This window comes from Malus domestica, chromosome 13 (assembly GCF_042453785.1).
Source record: "Malus domestica chromosome 13, GDT2T_hap1".
NCBI lineage: Eukaryota > Viridiplantae > Streptophyta > Magnoliopsida > Rosales > Rosaceae > Malus > Malus domestica.
The window spans coordinates 10,895,661-10,911,581 of NC_091673.1; the positions used below are offsets into that span (position 1 = coordinate 10,895,661).

The window sequence follows — 15,921 nt, forward strand, 5'->3', positions numbered from 1 at the left end:
CATGGTGCTCGAGAGCATAAAGTACTCCAGACTTTTTAATCGTTAGATTTTGATTTCTTTATTTTTAAACAAAGATCTAAACGGTTAAAGCACCTGAAGTATTGACACGCCCTGATCCCGATATTCCTCGAATACCAGGAAAGGCACGTGCTGGCCGACACCTGATGTCATGCCCCAATCTCGACATACTTCCAGGTTTGACACGTGACATCATCAAATACCCGTAACTCAACATACCCCGCCTCCGGAATATGTACAAAGTATAATTCAAGATCTAGATGTATAATATTTTTTCGTACACTTCATGACTGTATCTAACTTCTTCGTTAGACTGCCTACGTACCCTCAATAGGGATCAAGCCATTCATAGTTCAATTTCACTATAACTCGACATATAACACAGTCTGTTCAAGCCAAAATGCATAACATTCCTCAATCAAACATTTGGACTTAACAAACATGAATTATTATAATTCAAAATACATAACCACCCGCATGATAATCAATGTTTCTATTTCATCCATCATATAAATCATTATGTTTCAACATAAAATCGCTTTCATATCATGTAATATATCAAAGAATCAACACAGCACAATAGTATCCTCTAGTGCATTGATCACTGATCTAATCATGTTAATAACAATCATATTCAACATCCTTCCACAATCATCTCAAGTAACCCATTCCATGATATCAAGGAGGCACGATATTAACATTTAATTATGTTAATCAGTCAATCAGATCACACCTCAATGCACAAAATTAATAAAGGACTTCTACATAATTCCCTGCCTGGATTTCAAGTAATAACTTGATAATTCTAATTTATATTCATAAGATCTATTGTGGGTAAATCTCATTCACTCGAATCCAGGGAATAAGTCTAACTTATGGAAATGTGATACGCCGCGACTCTGATATTCCCCGAATACCAGGATAGACATGTGCTGGCCGACACCTGAGGGTGACGAAAGTCATTAATTGATACAAAAGCTAAGAATAAGAAATAAATAAGGGTTATAAATTTAAATACAATGAATTAAAAATTTAGAAACGTGTTCAGAGCATACAACTAAACCTAATCACTAAAAAGAATTAAGATAAAATTGAATGAATAAAGAAGTGGGTCATACATCGAGAGGATTCAAAGATGTTGCTGCGGAAGTGTCTTGACGCCGGGATTAGGTGCCTTGATCCTAAGTCCCTAATGGGGGCACAAAACAAAGGTGAGTGGACCAAGTTCATATATATATAATAATAATAAAACAGTTATCAATGTATTAACCCCCATAGTTTATATATAATGAAAACTACTAACATAATAAGTGATGGATTTAATCAAAGTTCTAGCATGCCAAAAATATCTCCAAAACCATATTGCGGAAATCAAAACAATAAACGTATCGTAGATCGTCTCGTAAGCGCGGTGTGCTGCTAGAAAGATCACTGAATAAATATATCTCTCGGCCCAATACCTGCTCCATGGTCTCTGCGCCCATAGCCAGAGATTACCACCTCCCAGCTCAATACTTGCTCCATGTCCCTCAACCCGTAGCTAGGGATTACCAACTTCTGGCCTAAATGCCAACACCAGATCCTCGCCCCAGGCGGCATAATGTCCTCTGGGTAAGCACAAATAGTTACGCCTCTTATAAATAACCACTTCATAATATAAAGTCATCCATCATCTATAGGGGTTTCTAAAACATGTTCTAGCATCCTATCGTCATCCATCAGATAGTCTACTAGATCATGATTTTTATTGAAAATATGATATATAAAAAAAAATATAGCTCAAAATAGGCTAACGTTTAATTCCTCACCAAAAACACGAGACGAAATCAACAAATTCAGTAAACAAGCTTAACATAAATCGAATCATAAATTCGTAGGCATGCTAATCATTTGTGCAATTAATTTATAAAATCATGTAATTTTAGAAGAGGTCTACTCACAGTACTTAGTTGCCAAAAGCTGCGCCACTAGTGAAGACGGAAACGTCACAATAATTGCCCCTAAGCACATAAATAGCACATTTAGTCAAACTCTACTTAAACAATTGAATTAGGGAAAACGGACATTGAAAATGGATTCAGAACGTCGAATTACCCTAAAAAAGGTCCCGAATGAAAACCCGAAATGTCAACCCTAAAATCAACGTTGACCGGGGGTCAACAGTCAAACTAGGTCAATTGGGTTTTAGGCTTGAATCCAGATTAGGGTTTAAGTTTAGGTTAAATAGGGTTAGGACCTATTGGGTTTTGGGTTTAGGGTCCTAAGGTTTTTGGTTAAAAAGGGTTAGGGTGAAAAGAGGTGGTTTGGGCTTAACCCCAAACCTACACTCACACCCACACCGGCCCATAAACACACCCACACGGCACATACATACACACCACACATGCACAACACACGCACACACACCACACATGCACAACACACGCACACACACCACACATGCACGGACACACACACACACACACACATACACCATACAACCCACACACACACCCAGCCCAAAACACACACACACGAGCCCAAAGGCCTCACAACCAAAAAGGGTTGGGCTCGACAGGGAAGGCCCAAAGGCCTTGGGTTTGGTGGGTCGCTGGACCCGATGGGAGAGAAAGCCGGAAATTGCACAACCTTTTTTTTTTTTTTGAGAAGAAACAATTTTATTAAAGAATAGAGAACAGCACAGAAGTGGATAAGAAGTCCACTAACTGTATAACAAGGAAAAACCATTAGGATTTGGCTACAGCAGCCATTTCTAGACCTAGCTCACTTAACTGCTGCTAATAAATCCCATAGAATTTGAGATAGAGAAACATTATCAAACTCTTTAGTGACCGAGGCCCAAAGAGCTGCCCAATATTTTACTCTCCCCCAAAGTTCTTCTGCCCCCACTCCAGTATAATCTTCAAAAATCCTCTTGTTGCGTTCCAGCCATATATGCCAGAAAATTGCCGATACCAGACAACCCCACAAAACTTTGGATTTTTTCCTTTTTCCAAGTGCCTGAAAGTTTGTGCTTAGTAGCTCGAAACACCCTTTAGGAATGACCCAACTTGCTTTAACCTCCTGTAACAATTTCCACCATAGTTGGATCGAGTAGGAACAATGAAGAAAGATGTGATTTACACTCTCCTCCTTGGCTTTGCACAAGCTACACCAATGTGGTGATAAGCACATAAGAGGGTTTCTCCTTTGAATTCTGTCGCATGTGTTTAGATTCCCGTTGGCCACAAGCCATACAAGTATTTTAACCTTCAGAGGAACTTTTGATTTCCAAATCTGAGGGTAAGGTGGAAAATAGTGCACACTCCCATTGTTGCTCAGTAATGAACGATAAGATTTGCATGAGAACAAACCTGAAGCCTCCAGATTCCACCTTCTGATATCCATCTTTAATGGAGACAATCGAACCTCTTCCAGTTTCTGTAATAATGTGGCCACCTCTACTATCTCCATCTCATTCAAGTTTCTCCTAAAATCAAAGTTCCAACTCAAAAGATTTGATGAAACTTCCACGAAGCTCGAGATGTTTTGATTATGCTTTCTCGATAGTAGGAATAATCTAGGGAATTGCTCCTTCAGCGGTCCCCCTGTTAACCACCCATCCTCCCAAAACCTCACCCTCTCTCCGTTGCCCACCTCAAACGTGCAGCAACTGAGAAACTGATGAGAGCCACTCGAAATGTCTTTCCATGGACTTCGACTTGAAACCCTCCTTTGAGGAAGTGCATCCCATCCATTAGCTTGTAGCCCATACTTACTTCTTATCACCTTGTGCCACAGAGACTGTGATTCCCTTGGGAGTCTCCACAACCACTTAGCCAATAATGCTTCGTTCTGATTCCTCAAGTTCCCCACCCCTAGACCTCCTTCCTCCTTGTTTTTAGTAACTAACTCCCACTTGGCCAAATGTGTTTTCTTACCCTCCTCCATGCCTTCCCATAGAAACCCCTTCATTAATTTTTCTAGACGTCCTCTTACCCCGCATGGAATTTTGAACAAGGACATATAGTAAATCGGCATGCTTCCCAAGACTGATTGAATTAGAGTTAATTTACCTCCTCTGGATAGGAAAGCCTTCTTCCAACTTTGAAGTCTTCTTTCCATTGTTTCGACCACCGGATCCCAAAACTTTATTGCTCTTGGCCTTCCTCCAAGGGGAAGCCCCAAATACTTTATCGGCCAGCGTCCTACCTCGCACCCCCAAGAAACTGCCAACCTGTTTAGTTTCTCACTCTCTGAATTTATCCCAGCCAAAAAGCACTTAGCTTTGTTGATTTTCAATCCTGAGACCGAACAGAATAAATTAAGCACTTGGATTAGGTTGTTCCAGACTTCCTCGTCTTCCGTCAAGAAGAAAATGGTGTCATCGGCAAATTGAAGATGAGATATCTCCACCTTTTCTTGGCCGATACACAAGCCTTTGATGAGATCAGTTTCTTGTGCTTTCTCCATTAACCTGCTCAAAACATCGACTACTAAGGTGAAAAGAAATGGTGACAGTGGATCTCCTTGTCTCAAACCTCTTGAAGCTTGAAATTTTCCCCTTGGCCTTCCATTGATCAAAACGGAGAAATTTGCAGAGCTTAAACATCCTTGCATCCATTTCCTCCATCTATTGCCAAATCCTTTTCTTTGAAGTACTTCTTCCATAAATCTCCATTCAACATGATCATACGCTTTTTCAAAGTCGATCTTAAGCACCAATCCCTTCTCTTTTTTCTGCCTCACCTCTTCTACCACTTCATTTGCAATGAGGACAGCATCCAAAATTTGTCTATCCTTAACAAACGCCCCCTGATTCGGAGAGACAGTGGTATCCAAAACCTCCTTCAATCTTGAAGCCAGAGTTTTTGCTATAATTTTATACAATCCCGTTACTAAGCTTATTGGCCTATAGTCCGTCACTTTCAAAGAATCTGATTTCTTCGGGATCAGGCAAATAAAAGTCTCGTTCGTCACTGCATTTATTATCCCTTTCTCAAAGAACTCCTCCATGATCTTCATTATATCCTTCTTCAAAATATCCCAACAATGTTGAAACATTTGCATAGAGAAACCATCTGGTCCTGGTGATTTATCCTTTCCACAATCGAAAACTGCTCTTTGAACTTCTATTTCCTCAAAAGGCCTCTCAAGCCAACTTGCCTGAAGGGCGCTTATTGGAGCCCAATTTATCCCTTCCAAACCCCAACATGCCTCATCGTTGCTACTGAATAAGGATCTGAAAAAATTGACAATATGCTCTTCGATCTCTTTTGCATCCTCTATTATTCCCCCTCCAACCGACTCTAACCTCTCAATATAATTTCTCTTCCTTCTCCCATTTGCAACTCGGTGGAAGAATTTTGTATTACCATCCCCTTCCTTTGCCCATTCCACTTTGCTTCTCTGCCTCCATTTCACTTCTTCTTTGAAAGCCAAGTCTCCTACAAGGGTTTGGAGTTCTTCCCTTTTACTTCTAGCTTCAAAATCTAAGCCTTCCAACCCCTCTCTCCTGTCCAACTCCTCTATGTTTGTTTCCACTTCTTTCAATACTTTTTCGATCTCGCCGAAGCTCTCCTTACTCCAGCTTTGCACCTTTTGTTTCATGGCTTTTAACTTGATCATAAATTTATAACCCTCCCACCCCTCCACTTGTTCCGATTGCCACCAATCCTTGAATTTATTCCTGAATTCTGGATCTTGGAGCCACATGTTTTCAAATCTAAAAGGGCATGGCCCCCATTTCACTTTGTTGGTGTCTAGCTGGATTGGGCAGTGATCAGAAATGACCCTAGCCAAGGCCGTTTGTCTAGCCTCAGGGAAGATATCTTCGCAACCTGTAGAGCATAAGAATCTGTCTAATCTCCTACACACAGGTTCTTCTCTGAGGTTTGACCAAGTAAATTGTGCGTTGAGCAGCTCCAAATCCTTGAGTTCTGTCTCTCTAATGAAATCATTAAAATCCCTCATGCTTTTAGTCAACCTCCCCCCGTTTGATTTCTCATTTATAAATCTAACCACGTTAAAATCTCCTCCTACACACCATCTTGGTCCACACAAACCATAGAGTCCCGCCAGTTCTTCCCAAAACTCCCTTCTGTCTCTATTTTTACATGGACCATAGACTCCAGATAGCCACCACTCTATCCCATTGGGAGCCATGATTTTTATTGATGCAGAGAAAACACCGATCAGGGATTCGGTTACTGACATGTGTTTTGTATTCCAGATTACTGCTATGCCCCCAGATTTTCCTTGTGCAGGGGCATAAATCCAGTCTTTATATCTGCTTCCCCACACACTGGCCACAAGGCTTCTGTCAATCATAGCTTTCTTAGTTTATTGTAGTATGATGATATCGGGCTGTAACCGTTGGAATTGCTTTTTCAAAGTTAGCCTCTTCCGTCTACTTCCCAATCCTCTAACGTTCCAGCTAATTATCTTCATTAAAACTGGTATTGCCCCTGTGAAGTTTACTATCTCCCTTAAAACCATCCTCTTTCTTGCCTCTTCTGACTTTCCTTTTCTTCGCTTCTTGTAACAGAGACCTTTTCAACGGAAACAATGAAATCTTCATTTTAGACAGAAATTTGGAATTTAGATGTTGTGCCTCACTGTTGGCTAATTGGCCTGCCAGTTTTTTCCTTCTTCTGTACTTTAATACTTCCTTGTTTTTTCCTATTGCCTTAGTAACAGACTTCTCCTCGTGATTAGATGCCTCATCCAACGTTGTCACTGCTTCCAAATTTGAATCTTTGAATAGGTTGTGGAGGTCTTCACAGGATAATTCAAAATCTTCAGATGTTTCTGTTTCCTCTTGAGAGTAAGCCTCCGCCTCCCCATCAGCAACAGAAGATTGGGCTGAGAAATCTCCGTCGTCGCTGTCTAACAATTGAGCCGAATCCATGCCTAGAGCCTCCATCCTTCTCCACCATTGATCTGCTGGATTCTTCTCGGTCGACCCGCTCGGTGATCGGGCACGGTCATCATCGGTCTCGTTCTCTAGATCTTCCTCTAATTCACTATCAGAATCAGTGAAAGTGAGGTTAGAAAGCCAGCCTTTCGTCAGGCTAGGCCCTTCTAGTTGATTCTGACCAGAGCCAAAATCTTGTGGTGAAAGAATCTTTAGCCGCAATCCGCCCCTGTGCAATTGGCCAAATCTCCCAAAGAAATTCGAACATGTGCTCAAGGAAGATCTAATTGGAATGCCTGCTGTATAAAACTCCGTGGCCCGTGGTTGCTGGGTATCGCCCAATGCCGTACATCCTCCAACGGTGTGCTTCGGCAACCTTAGATTCTCCAATGGATTCGCCAACGTTCGAGACTTAGACAAAAGTTCCTTCTCGGATTGAAACCGATGTCTTATCCCATGGATTGTTTGAATAAGTGGGCCTCGGCCTGACCCATCCCAATGAGATTCACAGCCCATCGATTTACCATTTGTAGTTGTAAATAAATTTTTAGCCCCCATAGGCCCGGTCACCACCATGTTGTCTCCACTACTTGGGCTTTGTGTTTCAAAGCCCACCCCTCCATCAAGTATAATTGGAATAAAGTTGGACTCACTCCCATCGTAAACCTCTACAACATTTCTAAAGCATATCTCCACTCTTGTTCCATTAAAAAACTCCCTTCTTGATGAAGTCTGTGCCCCCTCTGTATTCGAGCAACCGCCATCTTTCCCATCTAATTCCAGCCTTTTGCTTTTACCCAGAGAAACATATGCAACATTTCTAGTGCATATCTCCACGCTTGTTCCGTTAAAGTACTCCCTGCTTGATGAAATCTGTGCCCCCTCTGCTCTAGAGCATCCCCCGTCTTTCCCACCCTGTGTTTGAAGTGGCGCCACGTACTCTCTTTCAGAGACAATAATGTCAGAGAGTTGGTTTGCAGGCATCTCGTAACTCGCGTCCGCAGTCTCAGTCCCGTCGTGACCAAACATTCTGTCACCTCCGATAGTGACTGGGCAGTCGATGGCGCCGATTCTAAAGCTGACGCATTTCCCCGTCGCGTGGGTTACCTCCCCGCGCTCTGCCGTCGCCGGATGAGTTAATCCAGAAGTCCGTTGTAATTGCTGTTCCTTTTCCAGAGACCCAACTAAAGCTTCCGGTCTACCCCGATCTTCAGCCGAAATCCTGGGTCTCATCGCTGGCGAAAGCTGCCGGATCCTGACCCTTAAGACTAGATCTCCGTCCGCCACTTCTACTACCTCAGGGATGAAACCAGTTAGGTTGGTTTTGAGTTTTATCTTTGCTTCGAGCAAGAAACCGAATCTAGTGGTTGTTTGATCAATATCCGCCAGGCCTCCGCAAGCCTCGCCAATATCCTGGAAGAATTTTTTGGTCCAAAGATGCGGTGGTAAACCTTCCAGTGCAACCCAACCTCCATAGCTAACCGCCAGTCTTTGATTTGTATTCAAACTCTCCCACCACCCCGCCAATTTCACCTCGGGGTACTCCTTCATGCCTATTGCTCCAAGTAGTGCTATTTTTTTTGCTTCCTCCTCGTTCTGGCAAACAAACAGTGCTTTGTTGCATTGAAATGGCGAGAGTCTGATGTCCATTCCCAGAAGATTTCGAAGTGAGGCCTCCACCTCCCTCCATGGTTGATGCACCACCTTTCTCTCGCATACTATAACACTTCCCCAACTGTAAGATTCTTTAGAGCAATTCCTCTGATTCCAAGTGAATTCTTTCCAAAGTTCCTCTCTGGCTCTCCGGTTGGATTCCTCCTTTGTCGTCTGCCTTCCTCCAGTGACTGCATCCCTATATGAACCTTGAACACCGTCTCCCGACTTATTTCTTCTAGGCTCAGTTCCCACCCGATTCATCTTCCTCATTGTAGTCCCCGTCTTCTTTCCCCCTTGCAATATTTCATTCATCAGCTCCTCCAGATTTCTCCATCCGATACCTTTAACACCTTTTGGAACGAAAATATTTCTGACAAAACCATCCTTTTCAGTTTTGGAAAGGACAAGGACCTCCCCATTTCTGTTCTGAAATCCTTCAACCCAAAACTGATAGTTGTGACCTTTGTATTTTCTGAAAAAGTTCAAACCACCTGTAGCAATGACCGCCTTTAACTGCTCAATGATCCACGCTGCACAACCCAGATCAAAAGATATCTGATATCCTCTGGTTCTCGTTCTCTCTGTTACCCGAATCCTTTCGCCAAAAGAGTTCTCTTCAATCTCTAAAATGAAAACCTTGTGCTCAACTTTAAAATCCCTGGATAAGTGTCTGTAGCTCATCTTCCTCGAGTATAAGTATTACTCGGCCATCTCTAGTCTACCGGCTTTCAAAGTCATCACTTCCACAAGACTTGCGCCTTCCCTTAACCCCTGACGATGAATTTCTTTGACTTTCCTCGCAAATGGACGGGCATCTGGATCAATATCTTCACGTTCCTTTGTATGAAGAGATTTCAGCTTGTACGTTCTCCATTTGAGTCTCCAGCTTTAGCTCATATGGTTTAATTTCTTAAATGGTAGGATTTTGTTCTAATATTCTGAAAGGTGATAATAAACTTGATATTAGTGGCACTATTGCATCTTCTCATTTAAAAAACAACACAGCAGTGTATAATTTTTTGTGCGAAATCTGTGCAGGTTAAACTCAACGAAATCAAGTAAAACTCAACGAAATCCAATGAAACAAGAACGAAAGTTGTATTTCTTGAAGAGACGAAGAGAATGGTACCTCACGCGACGTCTAACTCGCCGTGGTTTGGCCGGAAAATGCCTCGAAAGCCTCAGAGGTTGCCAGAAACTGGGTAAGATTTAAATGAGTATAACTTTTTCAATACTCAACGAAATTGAGTGAAACAAAAAGGAAAGTTGTAATTCTCAGCGAGACGAAGAGATTGATACCTTGCATGCCAGCCAACTCGCCGTGTTTTGGTCGGAAATGGCCTCGAAAAGTGCCCTGGGATTTCATCATCATTTCTACAATGGGAGAGAAAACTGCAGAGGTTTCTCTAGTCGTTGGGATTCCAAAAATAAAATTTTTGGGTTTGATTTTATGAGGGAGTTAAGGTGAGGGCTAGGTGAAGCTCTCGGTGCTGAGAGAGAGAGAATGAGAAAGGTATACGGGAAAGGGAAGAAGAAGAGGAAGAAAAAGAGAAGAGGGCTGAGAGAGATGAGGGCTCGGGGACAAAATTAGGGGGTGGGCCTCTTGGGCTCACCAATTTAGGTCCAAACAATTATTTTAAAATAAAAGGGGTTGGGGTGTTTCAAAATGAGCAAGAGTAGGGATTCCGGACTACTCAACGGAATCCAAATTAGGATACGATTTCGGACCATCACTCAATGGAATCACGAAGTAGGAATGATTCCGGACCATCTCTCAACGGAATCCGAGTGGTTACGATTCCAGACCCTCACTTAACGGAATCAAGCAGAGGGCCAAGGAATATAGCAACGGTCCGAAGAAACAATACAAGGACCAAGTACTCAATTTAGAAAGCTGAACGAAATGAAACAAGCGCAAGTACTAAGTTTATAGCGACTCAACGAAGCAAGATCTGAAACAATATCGAAGCAACAAATCCCCATAATAGTGTGTTAACGGTCCACTGCTAGCCTTCACATTTTATGACAGCAAAACAATTATGCCAATCAACCACACTTCAAATATGCACGTCAATCACAGTTCACAATTATCATCAGTAGACTCGTCAATTCATGTTTAATAACATAAATCAATGGCTAAATATATAGAAATCACATTTATAAAACCAAGTCACATTTACAAATGATATTAATATAAGAATTCAAGGTAATAACCATATCACATATATTCAAGTCACTCTCTAATCAATGCAGGCCCACTAGACTTCACTTAGTATCCCGTAGTGCTTCTCGGAGGCTTCATATATTTTGATTAAGATGCAACATCCAAACAAAGTTTCAAGACATAAGATCCGAACAAATCTACAGAGAAGACATGACACACTCATTCATAGTCTTGTGGGCAGACGCTATCACCATTCTAATCATAACACACACTTCCTAAGGCTAAAGATTAATTTCCAAACATATTATATATCAAACATGATGCATCAACTTAAGCACAATCAATTAAGAAAACCGTAATATTGGCCCAAAATCCAAATTTGACCAAGTAATCCAACTTCACAAATTCCATAACAAAAATGCATCCCGAGACCCATAATACCATACCACCATTCCTACGCTTATTCACAAAGATTCAAAAGAAAGACAGTATTCTACTATCCTTTGACTTCTCTATTGATTAAAGAATATGTTAGGCAAAACATAATTTTGTTTAGCAGATTCACAGAACTTGACAAATCATACTGCTTTTGAGAACCGAAGTAGCAAATTACCAGAAGCTAACACCCAACACACCAAAGTATGTTAACGAAAATGTGGCCTCAAGCGGAAGTAACCCATTCATATTTCAGGCAGAAAAATATAGAATGCTTCACAACATCTCGGCTATTTAACCACAACTAAACATCAAACTGAATAATCTACGATTTGAGGATCGAAAATCACATTTTGGCTAAACATTGAACTACCATCTCTCCTACAATTTGCACATTTACACCTAGCACCCACCACCACATGAATTTTCATTGGAACTTTAATCCTTACGAAAACTATAGTTGCATACCACCATTCATACTCTTGTTAAAAAAAATTCAACTACCAAAGTAACCAAACCCATCAAAAATCACATATAATCACAATTTGAGATATGGGTATTATAGAGGAACAAACCAATGTGGAAGAAAGCGTTCTCCTTGAGGCGTTGAAATCAGAGTCGACCAAATCGAGGGTTCGAGGGTTCTTCCTCTTCTCCCCTCCCTCCTTTTCTCCTTTTCCCTTGGTCCTCCTTTTTATTTTTTCCTTTCCTAGCCCGTCTCTCCCCCTTGTATTTTCTTATTGGTCCTCCTTTCCCCCCAATTTCCTCTTCTTTCCCGCATCTCTTCTTTTCTTTCTCTCCCCTGCTGCCATCATCCCGCTTCTAGAGTTCTCCCACTCTTTTTTTTTTCCCTTTTTGATTGGCTGTTCCTAATCTTTTTCTTTTCCACCCTCTAGTTGGTCCCTTTCCCTTTTTAAACTAAATTAACCTTTAACCTACATGTGGAAATTAAATAATTCCCACAATTTATAGTTCACAACTTCAAATGTCCTGATAGGAGTATATTTATGCGACTTAGTTAGCTTATTCTTGTGCATTTATGTTGTTATTTCTTAGTCAATTATGTATTTTAAGCTATTTTCGTGTGTTTGTAGGTTCAAATAACAAAGTTAGCAACAAAGTGCTATTTGGAGCATTTTGGAGCATTTTTGGGCCAAGGTTGGATAGTGCAAGCATGGAGACATGAGGATGGACGTTTTTGAAGATTTGAAGGCTAGAAATTAGCATGTGTGTGTGCAAGTGTGTTGACCTACAACTCCAAACATCCATCCACTATACCCATTACATCCACTCATTACCAAAAATCCATCCACTACACTCATTACCAAACACCCATGCACTACACTCATTACATCCACTCATTACCAAACACTCATCCACTACACCCATTACATCCACTCATTACCAAACATTCATCAACTACACCCATTACATCCACTCATTACCAAACATACACCACCACCACCTTAATTAGATGGTGGTCCTCTCTCTAGCCTATAAATACATCCACCCTTCACCATAACAAGGGAGAGGAAAAAAGATCCATCAAAAGACACTACATTCACATCTCACAACTCCATACACTTACACTTTCATTCCTTGACCGGGAGAACACAATCCACCCATCCACCCTTCACCATAACTCACCTATATCCATCCACCACCATAATTTACCGCTCATCCATCAAACCACACATTGTGCCGCAACAAGGAGAAGAAGGAGGACCCTTGGACGTGCTTGTCATTCAAGTTGGATCGTTGGAGCGTTTTTAGGTGTTTTCATTCTTTTGTTTTCAATGTCTAAATTTGTTTATCTTTGCTTTGTGAGTATGAGGAACTAAACCCCCCTTAGCTAGGGGGGAATTCGAACCCATGTTCATGCTTGCAATATGATTTGATTACCTTCAGTTGTGATTTCATAAGTTGTGAATTCAATTTGTTTAACTACTTGATTGATAACTTATTTGTGTTTGTTTATTAAGAGTGCACACTTAGTTTGCATGCATGAATATGATGCTAGAGTATAAGGGAGTTTCACCTAATAGTTACAAACTTATATTCACAAGTAGTGGAGGTAGATTATAAACAATCGCGTTAAATAAATTATTGGCAAGAGTTTCATGCTCATCATAGTAACGAATACCTCGTCAATACTTGTAGTTTTCATAATGCTTAATGATCTTTGATTGTATCTTTATTGTGCTGTTCACGTAAAGAACTTTTGAAGAATGCTTGAATTGTTGTATCGCTTTCCCATCCAATTCAATAACTTAAGGAGAACTTGAAGGTTAATTTAAGCGGACTTAATTAACCTGGGGTGTTAAGTTTCATGATTGATCGAAAGAACAACTGGAAATGGGTTCATGTGCAAGTATGTCATGTGTGGAAAAGAACCTCCTAGCTAGCATTCCATCCATTCAATTTACTCAAATTCGTGCAGATTTCATTAGTTCTTTAATTTACTTGTTTTGTTTTCAAATTCGTCAAAACCAAAACCCCCTTTACTTTAAAGTGTTTTATTAGTCAAAACCTGTTTTGATTTGTGTTTTTAAGTGTCCCAAAAGTGTGTTAGAGTTAGGGGTGGGTTCGGTACGGTTACCGTACCAAAACCCTCATACCAATTACCATACCAAACTTTCGGTTTGGTAAAATTTATTACCATTACCATACCAAACTTTCGGTATACCGAAGTTCGGTATTGCCAAATGTTCGGTTGGCATTGTATGGCAATGGTAATTGCCACTTTGTTTTGGGACAAAATTTGTTTTTGCTTTTTTAACCCAATTCAAGGGCAAACTTTTTTATTGTACCTTTATCTCATACATTGTAGCCTAAATTCATCTATTATTCATCATTTACAATTCACACACACAATAATTCAAACGATGCATCAAGATTCATGATGAAAATTAAGCTTACAATCCAAATAGAAGTTATGAACCAAAACAAATAGAAGTTTCCCCCATACTAAAGATCTTCTCTATCCTCCATTGGTTCAAACACACCTCTAAAACTTTCTCAATGTCTTCTCCCTTATGACCCGTGATCTTTATGAAGTTTATGATCCGTTTGTGCAACTTTCATTCACTATCCATGAAGTGAGCGGTGACTACCATGTAGTTAATGTTTTGTACCGATGTCCAAGTATCGGTTGTGATACTTACCTTTTGATTATGCATTGCTTCAACTAACTTAGACTTCTCCAACACATATAAATCTCACACATTGGCCGCAATCTTCTTCCTATTTGGAATCTTGAACCGAGGTTGAGCCTCTTTCATCATATCAAATTATTAGAATATTATAAATATGTGTTATATAATTATATATTATATCATTTATAAATTATATATTATATTATATGTTTGGTACGGTAAGGTAATACCGTGGTAATGATATCCATTACCAATACCGTACCAAGAAATTTCGGTACGGTACAATACCGTACCATTACCGATTGGCACAAAAAATTTGGCACAAAATTGGTATGGCACGGTTGGTAATTCGGTTGACATGACAATTTGGCAAAAAAATCCACCCCTAGTTAGAGTCCAAATCTGCCCAGTTTGTGTTTTTAGGCAGATTTGAGCGTTTTTAGCTTGTTTTGAGTCATTTGAGTTTGTTTTAAGTTCTTTGAGTCTAGTTTAGTGTTTTTAACTTTGTTTATATGTTTTTAAGTCAGTTTAGAGGTTTTAGCAAGCCCTCCTAATCCCCGGTTTAGAACGATCCCTACTTATACTTATACTACAATTGTCAAAAGAGGGTTAAATTTGTGTGTTAAGTTAATTTTCGCATCATGTCCGTAACTATACCGTTATAACTCGGACTCACAAACAGCTTTCGCCTATGCGTTCGTGGGTTCGAGATCTATTTAAAAACACTAGTTAAAACTTTGAAAAGTCAACGAAAGATAAAGATTGATTACGAAAATTCAAACCCGATAACTATTCGATTTAATTCCCAAAATTTACGGAATTAAAATTAAGTAATAAAAATGACGTAAACGTGAAATACGAACTTAAATTACGAGATACATACTGAATAGTGAAATTCTGAGGACGGGATTTCACACCTGAGGGTGACGAAAGCCATTTATTAAGTGCAAATGCTGAGAATAAAGAAATAAATAAGGTTTATGAATGTAAAAGAATAAAGAATATGCATTTAAAATGTGTTCAGAGCACACATCTAATCTAGAACACTAAAAAAATTAATATAAAAATTAGTTGAACAAAGGAGTGGGTCCTACACCGAGAGGACTCGAAGATGCCGATGCGAAAATGCCTGGATGTCGAGATTGTAGGCCTCAATTTTTAAGTCCTGGCACAAAACAAAGGTGAGTGGACCAAGTTGATATATATATATATATATATATATATATATATAATAAAACAGTTATCAACATACTAACCCCCAAGTTTATATAAAGAAAACTACTAGCATAATAAGTGATATGTTTACTGAAAACCCTAGCATGCCAAAAATATTTCAAAAGACATATCGCAGAAAAACATCGTGGAAATCAAAACATCAATCGTCTCACAGATCGTCTCGTAAGCGCGGTGTGTGATAGGAGCATATTTATGCGACTTAGTTGGCTTGTTCTTGTGCATTTATGTCGTGTTTCCTTAGTTATTTTAATGTTTAAAGTCATTTTCGTGTGTTTTCAGATTTTATGGACAAAGTAGGCAAGAAGATGCATTTTGGAGCATTTTGGAGCAAAATGGAGCTTGGAATGCATGTCACATATTTG

The 15,921-nt window shown here is 40.0% G+C and overlaps 1 long non-coding RNA gene across 4 annotated transcripts; it reads right to left on the minus strand.

Moving 5' to 3' along the window:
- Positions 1 to 598: 598 nt before the first annotated feature.
- On the minus strand, positions 599 to 11,991 carry LOC139190538 (uncharacterized). Of its 4 annotated transcripts, none has more exons than XR_011574821.1 (7): positions 11,744 to 11,991; positions 9,869 to 10,624; positions 9,699 to 9,767; positions 1,959 to 2,018; positions 1,479 to 1,625; positions 1,137 to 1,207; positions 599 to 961 (listed from the first exon to the last, which is right to left on the minus strand). It is a non-coding gene; the product is annotated as an uncharacterized lncRNA (long non-coding RNA). The 4 variants fall into 4 exon arrangements; XR_011574822.1 differs by having other exon boundaries at positions 9,869 to 10,580; positions 11,744 to 11,990; XR_011574823.1 differs by having other exon boundaries at positions 9,869 to 10,521; positions 11,744 to 11,988.
- Positions 11,992 to 15,921: the final 3,930 nt, after the last annotated feature.